Genomic DNA, 18,469 nt, shown 5'->3' on the forward strand with positions numbered 1-18,469 from the left:
CTCCCTCCATCTATTTATCTGTCTCTTTATCTATCTCTATCCATCTCTCTCCTCTCTCTCTCTCTCTCTCTCTATTTCTCTCTCTCTTTATCTATCTCTCTCCATCTCTCTCTCCATCAATCTCCATCTATCTATCTATCTATCCATCCATCTCTCTCTCATCTCTCCATATATTTCCATCCATTATCTATCTATCTATCTATCTATCTATCTATCTATCTATCTATCTATCTATCTATCTATCTATCTATCTATCTATCTATCTCATCTATCTATCCATCCACCTCTCTCTCATCTCTCTCCATATATCTCCATCCATATCCATCCATCCATCCATCCATCCATCCATCCATCCATCCATTTCTCTCACTCTTTATCTATCTCTATCCACCTCTCTCTCATCTCTCTCCATATATCTCCAACCACATCTATCTATCTATCTATCTATCTATCTATCTATCTATCTATCTATCTATCTATCTATCTATCTATCATCAGATTTAAGAACTGCCCATCTCCCAGACAGAGGAACTTTGGGTGGTGTACAATAAAATTATTAAAAGCAGACCTTCTCTGCCTGGGTGGGATGGGCTGAAATAACGGGACAATGTCGGATCCATAGGTAACCTGTGCTGTACCTCTTCTTCCTGTCTCTCAAGATTATCCTCAAAGCCCATCACAGAAAACCCCCTGCCTCAACCCCACAGCTATAAATCCAGGTGCCAGAAAGTGCCTCCTCCCATACAGCTGAGTAATTTTATGATGATGCGTTTTCCTGACTTCAGAAAGAGCTTTGTTCAAAAGGCACGCCTGGTTCAACATTGTGTAAACAAAAAGTTCCAACTCTGCGAAGAAAAGCATGTGTAAACATTACAAAAAATATGTTTTAGATTCCCTTAAAAACACTCAACTGAATGGACCAAATATTTACTGGAGGTGCTAAAGCAAATACACAACACATCTGCTCCTCTTCACAATTTCATGGAAGGCAACGACAGCCTTCAATAAACACGGGCCTCAAATGCACAGGGCCTCAAATGCACACGGAAACTTTGAAATGTGATGGTTTTTTGGGTTTTTTTTTTGCTTGAGCTTTCTTGTTTAAGGTTTTGGAAAATATTATTTAAAGGTCAAATGAAATGATCTATTTGTCTACTCTCTCTTTCTCTGCTATCTCGGTGGGTTCAGCGCCAACTTTCCGCTAGATCCTCTGGGAAGGAGGTCCACATTCTTATCTCCTAAGGACTGATGCAGAAAAGGACCCGCTTTGTGTGTGCAGCTGGGGGTCCCACCACAGGAAAGCCCCCCAATCCTCAATAGATATCCTTAGGGGGTCATGCAAGGCAGGAAGGCTGTAGAGCAGAGCACGGGAGATGAAGGAGAACCGAAGCAACCATAGAAAAGTGGCTTGATGATCCTTAGAGTCAGTTTGGTCTACTGGTTAAGGCACCAAGCTAGAAAGTGGAAGATTGTGAATTCTAGTCTTGCTTTAGCCATGAAAGACGGCTGGGTGTCTATGGCTCAATCACCAGGAGATGGTGAGTTCTAGTTCTGGCTTAGGCATGAAAGCTGGCTGAGTGACTTTGAGCCAATCACCAGGAGTTGGTGAGTTCTAGTCCTTCCTTAGACAATGAAAGCCAGCTGGGTGACTTTGAGCCAATCACCAGGAGACAGTGAGTTCTAGTCTTGCCTTAGGCATGAAAGCTGGCTGAGTGACTTTGGCCAATCACCAGGAGACGGTGAGTTCTAGTCTTGCCTTAGGCATGAAAGCTGGCTGAGTGACTTTGGCCAATCACCAGGAGACGGTGAGTTCTAGTTCTACTTTCAGGCATGAAAGCCAGCTGAGTGATTTTGGGCCAATCACTAGGAGATGGTGAGTTCTAGTTCCACCTTCAGGCATGAAAGCCGGCTGGGTGACTTTGGCCCAATCACCAGGAGACGGTGAGTTCTAGTCCTGCCTTAGGCATGAAAGCTAGCTGGGTGACTTTGGCCCAATCACCAGGAGATAGTGAGTTCTAGTCCTGCCTTAGGCATGAAAGCTAGCTGGATGACTTTGGCCCAATCACCAGGAGATAGTGAGTTCTAGTCCTGCCTTAGGCATGAAAGCTAGCTGGATGACTTTGGCCCAATCACCAGGAGACGGTGAGTTCTAGTCCTACTTTAGCATCAAAGCTAAAGTAACTCCGGGCCAGTCCCTGTCTTTCAGCCTAACCCATCACACAGAGCTGTTGTTGTCATGCGGAAAATAAAGAGGAAGTGTGCTGTATCCGTTCGCCACCCTCAGCTACTTGCCAAATAACCCAGGCGGGAAATAAATAAGTCAATTTTAAAAATAATTAACAAAATGACCTCCGCCCCCCCCCCTCCCCAAGGCTCGTGGGCTCCTTCCAGGCACTCCCAGCAAAGTGACCTTTTGCCTTTTGGCTTCCTAATCTTTTTATTAGTAGCGATGGCAATCCTGCCCCTCCCCTGTGCCCCCCAGGCCCCCCCCACACCACTCCTCTTCCACTTAGGCTTCCCTGCATTTAGCCAACAGCTGTCACTGAAGGTAAATTCTACAGTTGCCTAGTAACTACCAGATAAGGAAGCCAGCGAACCTGTCTTTGCAGGCTGCATGCTTAATGGCCAGGGAAAAAGGAGAGGTTTGCTGGCCGTGATGGTTTATTAGTGGTCCGTCTCCCACGGAAACGCAGCTGCCCCCTCTCAAACAGGTGTCTAAGCCGACAGCTGTGTGAAGGGGAGCCGATTGATCAGTGAGTTTTGCCCCGTTTTTACCGCCTTCCCCGCTACGGTTCTTAAGCGGATCGCCGCAATTATGAAGTCAACGGCATGGTGAATCTGCCTTTCCCACTGACTTTGCTTGCCGGAAGTTTTGCAAAAGGGGAATCGCCCTGCAGCCATCATCAATAGGAGTCAGCGGCCCAGGGTCTGAATTTTGACCGAGCGATGGTGCGAGGATGCCGAGACGGTCGTTCAGTGTGAACAACGGTCAGAAGCAACGGTCACGAAACGGATGGCTGCTAAGTCGAGGGCCACCTGTACAGACTTTGCACCTGGCCAATAATACAGGGGTGGCTCACCGCTGCATAATGGCCGAAGGAAGAAACTCTACTGCTACAGCAAAACGACAGATGGCTTCGATAATGTTATTTATTAAAACTGGAATTGGGTCTGTCTAGTTTAACGAAGAGAAGGACGAGGGGGGAGATGACAGCAGTGTTCCACTATCTTAGGGGCTGGAAGTTTTTAAGAAGAGATTGGAGAAGCGTTTGTCTGAAATGGTATAGGGTTTCCTGCCTAAGCAGGGAGTTGGACTAGATGACCTCCAACTCCCTTCCAACTCTGTTCTTCTGTTATCTCCCACATGATAGCAGTGTTCCAATATCTGAGGGGCTGCCCCAAAGAAGAGGGAGTCAAGCTATTCTCCAAAGCACCTGAAGGCAGGACAAGAAGCAACGGATGGAAACTAACCAAGGAGAGAAGCAACCTAGAACTAAGGAGAAACTTCCTGACTGTTAGAACAATTAACCACTGGAACAGCCTGCCTCCAGAAAGCGTGGGCGCTCCATCACTGGAGGTTTTTAAGAAGAGACTGGACAGCCAGTTGGGGTGAGCAGCAGGCCCGTGTGCACACCACTTGGGCAAATGGAGCTGTGTGTTTGTGTGTGCTTGCTGGCCGCTCATGTGTAACCATCCCTTCTTTCCCCTCCCTCCTGCTGCTCCACAAGTTTGGGGGAAACTGTGCCTTGAACCTGGGGTCCCCAACCTCTGATCCGTGGACCGGTACAGGGCCACGGCATGCCAGCAACTGATCTGCACCAACAAGCCAAGCCCCATCTGTGGGATGCAGGCAGCACACAAAACCACGCATCTCCGGTCTGCGGAAAAACCTCTCTCCAAGGAACCAGTCCCTGGTGCCCAAAAGGTTGGGTACCTCTGCCTTAAACCACAAACTCTGAACTGCACAAGTAGATATAGAAACAATTCGGACTCCCAGCTACGCTGAGTAGGCCTTCTCATTACTTGCCCCATGAATCCATACGGAACGCTAAACCAAAAATGCATTTCAGCGGTGTAGAGAGAGAACAGAGTTCCCATTTTGACATGTCTAAAAGCCGTACCCCAATACAAGGAATCTAAACGTGACAGATTCTCGCTGATAGGAAAGGAGGAAAGGTGTAAATGACACAGACCTCTCAAACCAACTACTGTCTTTTATCTTTTATCTCCCAGATCGTTGAGGAGGTCTGGAAACAAACCAACAAACCCAGCACCAAACGTGGATGACTTACCCAAAAGCCGCAACGGGTATTCGCTAGGTTTAGGCTGATGACATTCAACCGAAAACACCGGGATCCTCTCTTCTAAAAAAAGCATTTGCTCCAATGTTTTCGGTGTTGCTGCAGGTTGTCTGGAGGGCAACTCATTTCCAACCTGAAAAGGGACAGAAAGAGAAAGATGGGGACTTGTTCTCTTTTGGGGACAATTGTGGCAATGGTCCGCCACCTTCTTTTTAAGGACGAAAATGACAAGAACGGAGAAGAAGAAGAAGAAGAAGAAGAAGAAGAAGAAGAAGAAGAAGAAGAAGAAGAAGAAGAAGAAGAAGAAGAAGAAGAAGAAGAAGAAGAAGAAGAAGAAGAAGAAGAAGAAGAAGAAGAAGAAGAAATTCTTTTTTTTTAAATAATTTTTTATTTTTCCAAACTCTCCCCCATACATATACTGTGATATTTATCAGATGTTAACATACATTCTTTTTACATTCATATATAAAATACTTTTAATAAAATGAAATAAATACATACACATGACTTGCTCGCCCATTTCCCCTTTCACTGCATCCACACTCCTTCTTCTCTACCTTCTTTCTCCCTTTCTTCTCTTCCCTACTTCCCTCTTCTTCCTCCCCTCTTCTCTTTCCTTCACCACTCTCCTCCCCTTTCTCCTCTTCTCCTCCAGCCTTCCTACTTCCTTCTCCCCTCCTTCACTCTTTTCTCTCTCCTCTCCTTTCTTCCCTCTCATCCCTCTTCAGATACAATTCAGGGGTAATGTCCGAGCAACTCCTCTCTCCAAATGTCCCTATCTGTATTATATACAATAAGATTAATTTTCTCTTCCATTAATACTTCTATTTATCTAACCTTCTCAGTATATACGTCTATAAATATTTATACAACTTATTTACACAATTTATACAATTCTTGAATGACAATTCTCAGTTGCCTTTGCCCCTGTAGTTCAAAAGTATCTCAAGTTAAATATATTTCGGTTTGGAGAAGATGGATTGATTATATTCAAAAGAAATATGAGACTGAAAAGTATTATCTTGCTTATGAGTAAATTTTAGATTATTATTAATAGTTTAATATGGTTGAATTTATATTATTTTTAGTATTATGGTTTAATTATATTATTATTTTTGTTTTTAATTTGTTAACATTTATTTTGAAAAGGAGTTAAAGTATGTTATGGTTTGATTGATAGTATAGTTGGGTAATGTTACTTAGATTATGTTTGTTTATTTGTTACCCTGTAATCAGCTCTGGGAAGTGGGGGAGAGGTGGAGGGGTGGGAGGGATTTGGGATATATTGTATGAAATTTTTAAAACTTTTAATAAAAAAAAAGTATCTCAAATTGCTGATCTGTCTTGGGGCAAAAGATAGAAAAAGCAATTGATGAGGAGTGGAGACCCACAAAAAGTCTGTATTCTAATAGAAGATAATCTTTGTAGCTGAGAGCTGAACTGTGGTCTCTGAGCGTAGTGGTTTTCTTGCAGACGTTTCGTTACCTAACTAGTTAACACGATCAGAGCTGGAAGAAAGGATCTGCAAGGAAACAGCCAAGCTCAGAGAGTACCAAGGACCCCACAGTTAGAACGATTAATCAGTGGAACAGCTTGCCTCCAGACGTTGTGGATGCTTTTTAAGAAGAGACTGGGCAGCTATTTGTCTGGAATGGCGTAGGGCAGGGGTAGGCAACCTTGGCTCTTTTAGGACTCGTGGACTTCAACTCCCAGAATTCTGGGAGACAAGGTTGCCTATCCCTGGTGTAGGGTCTCCTGCTTCAGCAGGGGGTTGGACTAGAAGACCTCCAAGACCCCCCAACTCTGTTATTCCGTAACATTGGCAGTTTGCAATCATGTGAGGCCTTCAGGAGCAGGAGAAAAAGTTCAACAGAGTCACAATGCCAAGGCGGGGGGGGGGAGTTAGACTAGAAGACCTCCAAGGTCCCTTCCAACTCTGTTCTTCTTATTCTGTTAGTTGTTTCAGCCGTGCAAGGGAGCAACCGTGCCCGTCTTGGCATGGACTTCACAGCTTCAGGGCATCAGGGCATCATCTTGGTATCTGAGTAAGTGTCAACCTTAGAAAGGAGCTAACTTTAGCAAAGTGTTTGAGGAGTCAGTCATCCTTAACCATCCAGGCTGGGCTCCAATTGCTATTCCTGTTTCATGCTGCGTTTGGCTCCGCTCCCTGAACACTCCACTGCCAATCTTTGCACGTTTGATATTTATATTCCCTCGCCTGCCCCGCTAGAATAGCAGTCCTCCTCCACCCCAACGAAAGGGAAACATTGCACATTTGCATAACCATGGTCTCTTTTTGGCTTCCCCAAAGAGCAGTGTCTTTTTGGGAAGCAATCAATTTCCAAGACAAACTGAAGGAAATATCTCACACTGACAATCACGAAACACCTGGCCGAAGGAGGCTGCTCAAAGCCATCCAAAACACAGGGCAGGAAAACACGAGGAACCCCACCAGCATTCTCCCTTAAGCTGCCTATTCTGACACCCAACAAAGACTTGACACCTAAGAGGACCTACATTTGCAGCTCACCGGCCCTTCCTCAAAAAAGTGATTAAAAATGATAAATCAGAACTAAAAGAGAGAAAAGACAGAATCAGTTGCTAGTTGAAAACACCAGTTGCAGACCAGAAACAATTCTATTTTAGAATAGAATAGAATAGAATAGAATAGAATAGAATAGAATAGAATAGAATAGAATAGAATGGGATGGGATGGGATGGGATGGGATGGGATGGGATGGGATGGGATGGGATGGGATGGGATGGGACAGGGAGGGACAGGACGGGATGGGATGAGCTGGGATAGAATGGAATGGAATGGAATGGAATAGAATAGAATAGAATAGAATAGAATAGAATAGAATAGAATAGGAGCTGGAAGGACCTTGGAGGTCTTCTAGTCCAGCCCCCTGCTCAAGCAGGAGAACCTATACCATCTCAGACAGGTGATTGTCCAGTCTCTTCCTAAAAATCTCCAGTGATGAAGCACCCACCATTTCTGGTGGCAAGCTGTTCCACTGGTCGATTGTCCTCACTGTCAGGAAGTTTCTCCTTAGTTTCAGGTTGCTTCTCTCCTTGATTAGTTTCCAACCATTGTTTCTCATCCTTCCCTCTGGTGCTCTGGTGAATAACGTGACCCGCTCTGCCTTGTGGAAGCCCCTCAGATACTGGAACACTGCCATCATGTCTTCTCTATTTTACAAAGTCATCGTTGCACACAGAATTCATACCTTCCTTAATTCAAGAGATCTGCCAACAGCTTTGCAAGAGTCCTTCAGAGTCTCACTCTGAAGGATCTTACCAAAGGTTTACTGAGGGTCAGGATCTGGTTCTTCACCACTTCCTCCCCCCCTTCCAGCAGGATCTGGGCCACTGAAAAGGTTTTGTTTTTTTTTAATTTATTCATTGACGTATCACTGGTTGTTTCTCCTCCCCACATCGGAATAAAGGCTGAAATTCAAACCTTTGGATCTCTTTAGCCCTACTGAAACATTCAGAGGCAGACTTACACCTTCCACAACAAGGAACAGAGACCTTTGCATTTGTATCCGAAGTAAAGAAAAAGGGGCAGGTAAGCGGGTAAACAGAAAAGATCTCCAACATTTTGGGGCAACCAGGATCAGATATTGTACAATTCGGAGGAAACTTGGTTCGGTCTATGATTCTCAGCTGGATGTGTACGAAGTCAGCACACACACACACACACTCTCTCAGGGAAGGAAATATTTTGGGGGATACTAAAAAAGACAGAATATTTCCCCAAAGGACTAATAGAAAAATCTTGGGCAGAAAGCAGCCCCCAGTCTCCTTCCCCCCCCCCAGGCAGAGGCCACCTTTTTAGAAATGCAGATTTGGGACCATCTATTCATAAGCAAAATGCCTTCAGCCCCAGCCCCAGAGAAGGTTTGAGCTGATGGGATTAGAAAAACAAAGACTCCCAAGGACAGGAGCATGACCTTTAGGACACAATAGTTGAGTAGTCCTCGACTTACGACCGGTTGAGTAGTCCTTGACTTACGACCGGTTGGGGGTCGCGGCATTAAAAAGGTTGAAAACAACTGGTCTAGCAGGTCTGAAGAGAAATGACGCTGTTGGTCTTCCCATTCCCAATTATTTGCAGTAATTCCTCCAAGGGGGTTGCATTTCAGTACAATGCAGGGAGGAAGGGAGGAAGGGAGGAAGGGAGGAAGGAAGGAAGGAAGGAAGGAAGGAAGGAAGGAAGGAAGGAAGGAAGGAAGGAAGGAAGGATCATCTGAATCTCAATCCAAAAAGCATCTAAGTATCTCCCACATCTGGAGATGGAACCTTCAGGAGAACTTCCTTCTTAAATAAGACAAAGCCAATCCAGACATTCCAGAGACAATCCCATTTCACGGCCAGACCTCATCCACAACAACATAAATAACTTCCTGTTTCAGAGGAAGTCTAGACTGGTTGAACTGACATGATCCAGAGAATGAAGAGACTGTTCCAGAATTCTCCAGAACTTTCCATTTCTGGAGGCAGCATGCTGTACCCAGAATGAAAGTCTGTAGCATAAGACGTCTATAATACCATCTTCATTTTAAAAGAGGGTCTCAAACTTGAGGTAGACCAACGGAATTTGTAGGAAATAAGTAGGCCATCCTATCCCTTATTTAGAAGGTTCAGAAGCCCAAAGGCCAAATATAATGATGCTAAAAGGCAGCAGAAGCCCTCTGTGGTCTACTAATAAATGGATATTCTATGCTTAGCCGTGTTCAAATTTCTTCCAGTTTTTTGTAGGCCAACAATACCGCCCCCCCCCCCCCGCTTCAGCAAAGAAATCATTTTATTAAGGACCAAAAATAAATCATTAAAACAAGCCAATTGTTTCTATATTTCACATTGCATCCAATTATTCTTCCCATCCACTTTCCTTTTTTTTTTTTAACATCGAGAAATGGGAATCTACTAGTAATGGATTAAAGAGCTTAGAGTACCTTGAAGGGATGCAGATAAGAGAGTTTGGCAGACCAAAAAAGAAAGGAAGGGGGAAAAAAAGATAACTCATTTGAATAAACTCAGTAAGCATCTTCGTGGATGCCATAGCAACTCTGGAAAAACCCAAATATGTGGTGGTGGGGGGAATGCATTAAGCTTTTACGTGCGGGCTAGGGAATTAGGAGGCTCCTGGAGCTTTTAAGAGAGATGCAGCATTAATTTGTCAATAACCAGGAGGCAAGTGGCTGTACTTTTAATAAATGTGTCAAACGAACAGTGATGGTGGTGGAACAGTAGCCCACTTCCTTCTATCCAGGACGTGGCATATAAGCGATGCTTGAGCAAGGTCCACAGGATTGTCTGGGACGCTACGCATCCTCTCCATGAGCAGTTTTCCTTGTTACCTTCTGGGAGAGGTCCCTTCCGACTCTTCTCTTCTCTTCTCTTTTCTCTTCTCTCTTCCCTTCCCTTCCCTTCCCTTCTATTCTATTCTATTCTATTCTATTCTATTCTATTCTATTCTATTCTATTCTATTCTATTCCATTCCATTCTATGCTATTCTATTCCATTCCACTCCACTCCACTCCACTCCACTCCATTCTATATTCTATTCTATTCCACTACAGTCCACTCTATATTCTATTCTATTCTATTCTATTCTATTCTATTCTATTCTATTCTATTCTATTCTATTCCACTCCACTCCACTCCATTCTATATTCTATTCTATTCCACTACAGTCCACTCTATATTCTATTCTATTCTATTCTATTCTATTCTATTCTATTCTATTCTATTCTATTCTATTCTATTCTATTCTATTCCACTCCACTCCACTCCACTCCACTCCATTCTATATTCTATTCTATTCCACTACAGTCCACTCTATATTCTATTCTATTCTATTCTATTCTATTCTAGTCTAGTCTAGTCTAGTCTAGTCTAGTCTATATTCTATTCTATTCTATTCTATTCTATTCTATTCTATTCTATTCTATTCTATTCTATTCCACTCCACTCCACTCTATATTCTATTCTATTCTATTCTATTCTATTCTATTCTATTCTATTCTATTCTATTCTATTCTATTCTATTCTATTCTATTCTACTCCACTCCTCTATATTCTATTCCATTCCATTCCATTCCATTCTATTCTATAATTCTAATGTTCCCTATCCACTTTCCATTCAGATCATAGTCTCAAGACAACTGCATACCAGCCACCGTCTCCAGCCAAAGGATTTTAGTTGAGCAGCCTGGCCCATCAGAAGGCATGGCAACTCACCACAGGCTTCTCCTGGCTGTCCAGCAAAGCTGCAGTCCGTCACTTTAGGAACCGCAGGTGAATAAAAGGATTGTCTGGCTTGTAAGCCACCTGTTTCCAATGCCAATTCCTCTTTGTTCCCCCGCATTTAAGAAAAACAAACCAAAAGGTTTTGCCCCCACCCCAGAAAACTCAACAAAACTCTACCCAGCTGAGTAGAAATTCAGCTTCTGGAAGTCATCCAAGGCCTTTTTTTTCTTTTTCCACTTCAAGAAGTCACAAAAGAGCAGCAAATTGTTAGCTGTTTGATTCCTTAGTCCTATATTTATTTCTTCGATGCCCGTTCTACTTCGTTTTTCAGATGCCCTTTTCAGAGCTTCTAATCTGCGTTTCTGCCTTGAGACTCTTATCAAAAGATGGTCCATGGTTTTTTTTTCCTTAAAGAAAAAAAAATTAGACGGTCAAGTCCTATCTCCAGTGCTTCTTTCTGGATTAGGAGATTTAGGCGGATAAAAAAATGTTCTCGGTTTGAACAGTTCCTCTCCTTGGGAAGCCTACTACTCTTTTACACATGGATCCAAGCATTCCACGGAATTGGATCTGGAGAAAGTGGGGGCCTATTACCAAAAAGGCGTACTTTTTTGGGTGAACAAAGAAGGGCAGATTTTTTTTCTTTCTGGATTTGGTGGGAGGGGAGCAAATTTCTTTTTCGAACTGTGGTGTTGGAGAAGACTCTTAAGAGTCCCTTGGAGATCTAATCGGCCGATCCTGAAGGAAATCAACCTTGGCTGATCCTTGGAAGGACAGATCCTGAAGCTGAAGCGCCAATATTTTGGCCACCTAACGAGAAGAGAGGATTCCTTGGAGAAGATCCCGATGTTGGGAAATATGGAAGGCAAAGGGAGAAGGGAGCAGCAGAAGAGGGTTAGATAGCATCATCAACGCAATGAACATGAATTTGGGCAAACTCCAGGAGACAGTGGAGGATGGGGGGACTTGGCGTGCTATGGTCCATGAGGCCCTCAAAAGTCAGACACTGCTTAGTGACTGAACAACAACAAATTTATTTAAAAAAAAAAACTCTGTTAGGCCTATTTTAGGCTTAAGCTATCACTAAGTAAAGTCTCCTTCACATCAAGCTAACTTCATGGATGCATAGGGTTTCCTTGACAACGGGATGGAAAGAGATTCCAGCTGCTTGCTTTTAACATGTTTTTTTTTTTTTGTACTTCCTACAATGATGAGAGGGTTCCTGGTGGTCCTTCATTCCAATCCTAACTGGGTCAGGATTGGCTTAGCTCCTACGTCCAGGGTTCTGAAGACCGAGAAGACCCTAAGTCTATGCCAAAACAGGGCTGAGATGGACCTATCTCCCACTTCAATTCTCCGCTTTCCTCCAGACCTTCGCTCAGCCACCTTCCCTGATGGACAAGCAAGCAAGCAATGATTGTACATGCGTGTCTGAATACGTCCCACAGGGCTGCGGTAGAAGCGATCTTATTAAGGCAGAGGTCCCCAACCTTTTGGGCACCAGGGACGGGTTCCATGGAGAGATTTTTTTCCACGGACCGGAGAGTGCGTGGTTTTGTGTACTGCCTGCATCGCACGGATGGGGCTTTGCTTGTTTCTGTGGACCGGTTGCACAGTACCGGTCCATGGACTGGGGGTTGGGGACCCCTGTATTAAGGTGCCCACACATTTATTTACTAAGACGACCGACCGGCTCACGGTTTTTAGCTCAGGGCTGCCTTTGGGAAGAGGGAGATCTCCTCTCTGTCGCTACTTAGCTCTTGTTTTAGTCTCGCTGATAGATTCCAGCACTTTGCTTCTGTGGGCACTTTACAAAAACATTCAGATGAATGGGGTTTACAAAAACATTCAGATGAATAGAGTTTTAACAACAGCAAACCACGTGAACCTACGCAGAAAAAAAGGGGAAGGTAAGGAACACAAGATCTCAAATTGGCATCTAGCATTTGTTTGTTTATTTATTTTATTTATTTTTTTAATATCTGCCCATCTCAGGAATACAAGGTCCCAGAGGAATTGACATCTAGCATTTGGTTGTTTATTTATTTATTTTTATTTATTTCCTATACCTGCCCATCTCAGGAATACAAGGTCCCAGATTAATTGACATCTAGTATTTGCCTATTTTTAAAATTTATTTTCTATATCTGCCCATCTCAGGAACACAAGGTCCCAGATTAATTGACGTCTAGCATTTGCTTGTTTATTTATTTTATTTATTTTCTATATCTGCCCATCTCAGGATATAGATTAATTGACATCTAGCACTTGTTTGTTTGTTTATTTATTTTTATTTATTTCCTATATCAGCCCATCTCAGGAATACACGGTCCCAGATTAACTGACATCTAGCATTCATTTATTTATTTATTTTCTATGTCTGCCCATCTCTGGGTGGCTCACAATTCAAAAAAAAAAAAAAAAGTTGAAAGGAAAGAGGTCCCGTGGCCTGTTTAACCTTACAACAGTACTAAAAAAAAAAATGACTTAAAACCAGTCCTCAGACTGACATCTCCGGTCATGGGATCAAAATGACCAGGCGCTCAGCAACCAGCACATAGGTGCAATAGTTGCAGTGCCCCAGGGTCACGTGATCACCCTTTGCGGTGTTCCTGGTTGGCTTCTTATTAATGACCGCAGGATTCACTCAACTGCAGTGATTTGCTTAACAGGGCAGAAAAGTTCATACAATCGGGCATCGTTCACTTAACACCCGGGTTGGGCCAAGAGAGAGAGACTGGCCCAAAGTCACCCAGTCAACTTTCATGCCAAAGGCAGGACTAGAACTCACAGTCTCCTGGTGATTGGTCCAAAGTTACTCAGCCGGCTTTTATGGCTAAGGCCGGACTAGAACTCACAGTCTCCTGGTGATTGGTCCAAAGTTACTCAGCTGGCTTTTACGGCTAAGGCCGGACTAGAACTCACAGTCTCCTGGTGATTGGTCCAAAGTTACTCAGCCGGCTTTTACGGCTAAGGCGGGACTAGAACTCACAGTCTCCTGGTGATTGGCCCAGTTACCCAATCGGCTTTCACAGCTAAGGCAGGACTAGAATTCACAATCTCTTGGTGATTGGCCCAAAGTCACCCCGTCGGCTTTCATGCTTAAAACGGGAGTAGAACTTGTCATCTCCTGGTGACTGGTCCCAAATCATCCAGCTGACTTTCACGCCTAAGACAGGATTAGAACTCATGCACTCCTGGTTTCTGGTGCCTTAACCACTATACCTATACATGGACCCGTACACAAATATACACACACTTGCACGCTCAGAAGCTCCCTAAAGGGTAATTTCCACACCAATGAAAGCACTCCATTGCAGAACCAGCTTGCCAAACCCCGAGGATGGATAACTTTGAAATTCAAGAGGGTGTCCGATCCCGTCCTCCTCCAAGCCAAGCGTGGTGGACCCTCTTCTCCCAACCGCCCGTCACCCACTCAGAGGCAGCCAAGAGGCAAGAGGCAAAGAGATACTTGGAAACCCCATGGTGGATTTCATCCCAAACAGTTCATTTCATCAGAGACAGACAGAGACAGAAAGAGAAGGAGAGAGAAAGAGAGAGAAGAGTGGGAGAGGGGGGAGGGGGGGAAGGATATGAGCCGAGGTGGCGCAGCAGTTAAGAGTGCAGGACTGCAGGCCACTTTAGCTGACTGTGTTCAGCAGGTCAGTGGTTCAAATCTCCCCGGCTCAAGGTTGACTCCGCCTTCCATCCTTCCGGGGTAGGTAAAAGGAGGACCCAGATTGTTGGGGGCAATGTAATAAATAAATAAATAAATAAATAAATAAATATATATATATATATATATATATATATATATATATATATATATATTATATTTGTTTTCTGAGGTTTTCGCGGGTATTTGTATGTAGGTCTTTGGTTGTTCGGGTTTTCTCCCACGTAAAATTGGAAGTGTCTTGGCGACGTTTCGACGAAGTCCCATTCGTCATCTTCAGGCTGGTGCTTTCAGCTTCGAGGCACGAAGCTGAAAGCACCAGCCTGAAGATGACGAATGGGACTTCGTCGAAACGTCGCCAAGACACTTCCAATTTTACGTGGGAGAAAACCCGAAAACCAAAGACCTACATATATATATATATATATATATATATATATATATATATATATATATATATATATATGCTTACTGGTGTACACCGCTTAGAGAGTGCTTGCGCTTAAAGCGGTATATAAGTCTCATAAATAAATAAATAAAATAAATAAGAGAGGAAGGGAGTGAGCAGGGGAGATGGGGAGAGGGAAGACAAGGAGGGAGAGAAGGAGGGAGAGAGAGGGAAGGGAGAGGGAGAGAAGGGGAAGGGAAGGTAGGGAGGGGAAGAGGGAAGGAGGGGAAGAGGGAGGGAGAGAGAAAGAGAGAGATGATATAGATAGACAGATAGATAGATAGATAGATAGATAGATAGATAGATAGATAGATAGAGATAGAGAGATAGGACATGAATATAGAAAACTATCAAGATTAGATAGATGATAGACAGAAGATAGATAGATAGATAGATAGATAGATAGATAGATAGATAGGGATGGAGATATATGGAGAGAGATGAGAGAGAGGTGGATAGAGATAAAGAGAGAGAGAAATAGATAGATAGATAGATAGATAGATAGATAGATAGATAGATAGATAGATAGATAGATAGATAGATAGATAGGGGGGCATAATGGCAGCAGGCATTTCAAGGCTCAAAGCCTGCCTGGAAAAGCCACGGATCCCATGAAACCAAAGAGGAAGGAAGTGAAACTGGAGGACTGGGGGGGGGGGGGCGGAGGGAGCAGAAAGACATTGATTAGCAGGATGACAAAGTTTCCCCCTCGGTGGTGCAGACATTCAGGCCGTGGCTGCAAAGAAGCAGCTTCAAACATCAGCTTTCAGAAGAGGCCAAGATCATATCCGGGGGAGATGACACAGGGTTTTCCTTTTCCTTTCCTTAAAAAGATGCACGTACTTTCTCCTCTTAATCATGCATCACCCAAAGAGGGGATGGGGGTGGGGGGTGGGCAGGAGAGGGGGACAGAGGCAAGGAAGAGCAAAGGGCCAAACGGCAGAGAAGCTGGAGAGAAAGAAAGAAAGAAAAAGAGAGAGAGAGAGAGAATAATCTAGCAAAAGGGTTTAATCCGGTGTGCAGATCTTATGCTGCCGGCCTCAGAGACAGGCCGTTTCTTTCAACCGGCCAGCCAAGCAGACTCCCCTCCCTATCTAGGAAGCTTTTGAAGGACATCAAAGGCCCCCACCGCCCCAAAGAGCTACATTCCAGCAGAATAGGAAAGTTTGGCTGCTATCCGGATGACCTCTCCTGCAGTGGGGTGGTTGGTCAGCCCCAAAAGGGGTTAGAGGGGAGAGAAAATTAAAAAAAGAGAGGAGGGACAGAGGCAGAAAGAGAGAGAGACACACACACACAGAGAGAGAGAGAGAGAGAGAGGGGGGGGGAGGCAGGCAGGCCCAGGGTGGGTGAACCTCTTAAGCCAGTTAAGCAGATAAAGCTATTTTTAGGAAGAAGGAGCAGAATGGCAGCAGACCATCGGCCAAACGTAAAAAATGAAATAAATCGCTCCGTGCCTTACCTTCAGAATGCAGCTTTCCCCTAGAGACGGGAGGTTGCAAACCGGAGTGGAGAAGGGAGAGAGAGGCAGGAGCAGAGAAATAATCAGTTGGAAAATAAAATCAGAGGAAGGAGCTCTCGGTCTGGACTTGGGTGGCCGCTGTCCTGAAAGGAAGAAGAGGAGGAGGAGGAGGAGGAGGAAGAAGAAGCAGAAGAGCCGGCAGCCCCCGTGCGCCTGTGAGCTGTCCAAAGGCTCTTGGGACTGTGTGCGGGGAGGCAGGCAGGGTGCATCATTGGCCATGCAGCAGGCGCCACAGCCTATGGAACAGCAGCACTTTGGCACGCCTGTGCCGTGCACAGAACCCACACGCGCACACACACACGCACAGCCTGGACACACGCCAAGATGGCTTTCCTGGGCTTGGCGGAGAGCTTTTCCACCACCCGAGCATCGGCAGCCTGCCTCGGCCAGGCCCACTTGCTGGAGAGGGTGGATGGAGAGAGAGAAAGAGAGCAGCATAATGCGGGGAAATTAAGCCTGGGGCGGTGGGCCAGGAGGGTGGGGAAGTGCTAGCGGGATGAAGAGCTTCAGCTTCCCCCCCCCCCCAAGGCTGGCACAGGAGAGCTCCTCAACAGGTCTTGGGGAGAACCTACCAGGAGATGGATGGGTGGGATGGTAGGAGAAGCTGATAAGAGGTCCTGGAGACAGATGGGCCCAAGCACAAACCTACCTTTGAAAATCTCCCTCGGAAAGGTATTTCAGAGATGTTGGCTGGAGGTTTCCAACCAAGAGGTCCCCCCCCCTTTCCTGTCTTTGACAAAATAAGACTGCAATCAACTTGCATTCCCAATTTGCAACTTCTCACTGGGTGATCAAGCAGCTGCCTAGCAACTGGAGGAAGGAGGGTGAAAGAAGAGAAATGGAAACGCCACGGGACCCACGAAAGCAAGATCTGATCATGTTTGCGCTGGGCCAGGTGAGAGGAGCTGTTTTAAAAGGGGGCGGAGAGAGAGAAAATATTTCATATCTTTTCTTGCACGCCTTTGCCAAAGCTATTTCTCAAGAATCGACTATCAGTGCAAGAGCCTCTGTCCTTATTTCAAGCCAAGGGCTTTTCTGCAGCCAAGGATCTCCTGTGCCTTTTGCAAATGAACCTTCTCCAACGTCCGAGACGACAGAAGGCATTTTCCCAAGCTGACGTACCAGGCGTGTCCATAAAATGGACGCGGATGCCCCAGTAGATTGGACAGAGAGGGGGGTCTCTGCAGCCACAAGAGGTCCTTCTGGGACGGCTTCCTCAGCTGTTCCATGTTTCTTGGCTGTGTTCCACCAGACCTTCCTGTAAGGTCACCATATTCCTTCAGTAGATACTTGTCCCTGCTATTGTTAAACTACAGGTAGCGATCACAGTTCTCACGCTGTCACCTTTACAGCTAATAACATGGGAAGAATCCCCCAAGCCTCTTTCTCCACCCATTATGCAGCTCTGGGCTATGCCGTCCCTTATCTGACTGTTCCCTAAAGAGCATCTCTTCTCCCCATTTCCCGAGGTCTTTCTGACATACCATTACAGCCCCCTCCTTTACAGCCTAAGAAACTAGGGAGGGTCTCTTCTGAGTGTCTTTCTTCACCCTTTATGCAGCCCTGGGCTATGCCACCTCTTATCTGACTGTTCCCTAAGCAGCATCTCATTTCCCCATTTCCCAAGGTCTTTCTCACATACTATTACAGCCCCCTCCTTTATTGCCCTAGAGACTAGGGAGGGTCTCTTCTGAGTGTCTTTCTCCACCCATTGTTCAGCTGTGGGCTGTGCCATCTCTTATCTGACTGTTCCCTAAGCAGCATCTCATCTCCCTATTTCCCAAGGTCTTTCTCACATACCATTACAGCCCCCTCCTTTACGGCCTAAGAAACTAGGGAGGGTCCCTTCTGAGTATCCTTCTCCACCTATTATGCAGCTCTGGGCTACGCTGTCTCTTATCTGACTCCTTCCTTGGCATCATCTCTTCACTCATCTCACAAGGTCTGTGTCACATTCCCGTTACAGCTGCCTCCTTTACAGGATGAGAAAACTAGGGAGAGTCCCTTCTAAGCATCTCTCTCTACCTATTATCCAGCTCTGGGCTTTGCTGTCTCTTATCTGACCTTTCTCTTGGTAGCATCTCTTCTCCTGGTCTTCCAAGGGTCTTTCCCATGTGCCATTACACTTCTCTTCCAAATCTTAAGCAAACAAAACAAAAAATTTAGGCGCTCCAGAAGCTAAACGGCAAGCTTTAGAAATCACGGGCGTATACCTCTGAAGTAGGATCCGGCAGTTGGTAAAAGGGTCTGTATGGATGCACACGCT

At 45.0% G+C, this 18,469-nt stretch overlaps 1 protein-coding gene across 8 annotated transcripts in view; it reads right to left on the reverse strand.

The window, feature by feature from the left end:
* Nucleotides 1-16,921, reverse strand: part of RIMBP2 (RIMS binding protein 2) — a 73,615-nt gene extending 56,694 nt beyond the window's left edge. For 7 of the 8 annotated variants that reach the window (XM_039357345.1, XM_039357346.1, XM_039357343.1 and 4 more), the window contains exons 1-2: nt 16,144-16,545; nt 4,293-4,434 (exon numbers count right to left, since the gene is read on the reverse strand). The gene's annotated coding sequence lies outside the window, so the exon portion shown is untranslated. Of the gene's footprint in view, nt 1-4,292; nt 4,435-16,143; nt 16,546-16,852 lie in introns of those variants that run through there. The other variant, XM_039357344.1, reaches the window with a different exon arrangement.
* Between the last annotated feature and the right edge of the window lie 1,548 nt (nt 16,922-18,469).

Source organism: Crotalus tigris, unplaced genomic scaffold, assembly GCF_016545835.1.
Source record: "Crotalus tigris isolate CLP2741 ecotype Arizona unplaced genomic scaffold, ASM1654583v1 scf7180000018891.247784533:1973344, whole genome shotgun sequence".
In the NCBI taxonomy this organism is placed as follows: Eukaryota; Metazoa; Chordata; class Lepidosauria; order Squamata; family Viperidae; genus Crotalus; species Crotalus tigris.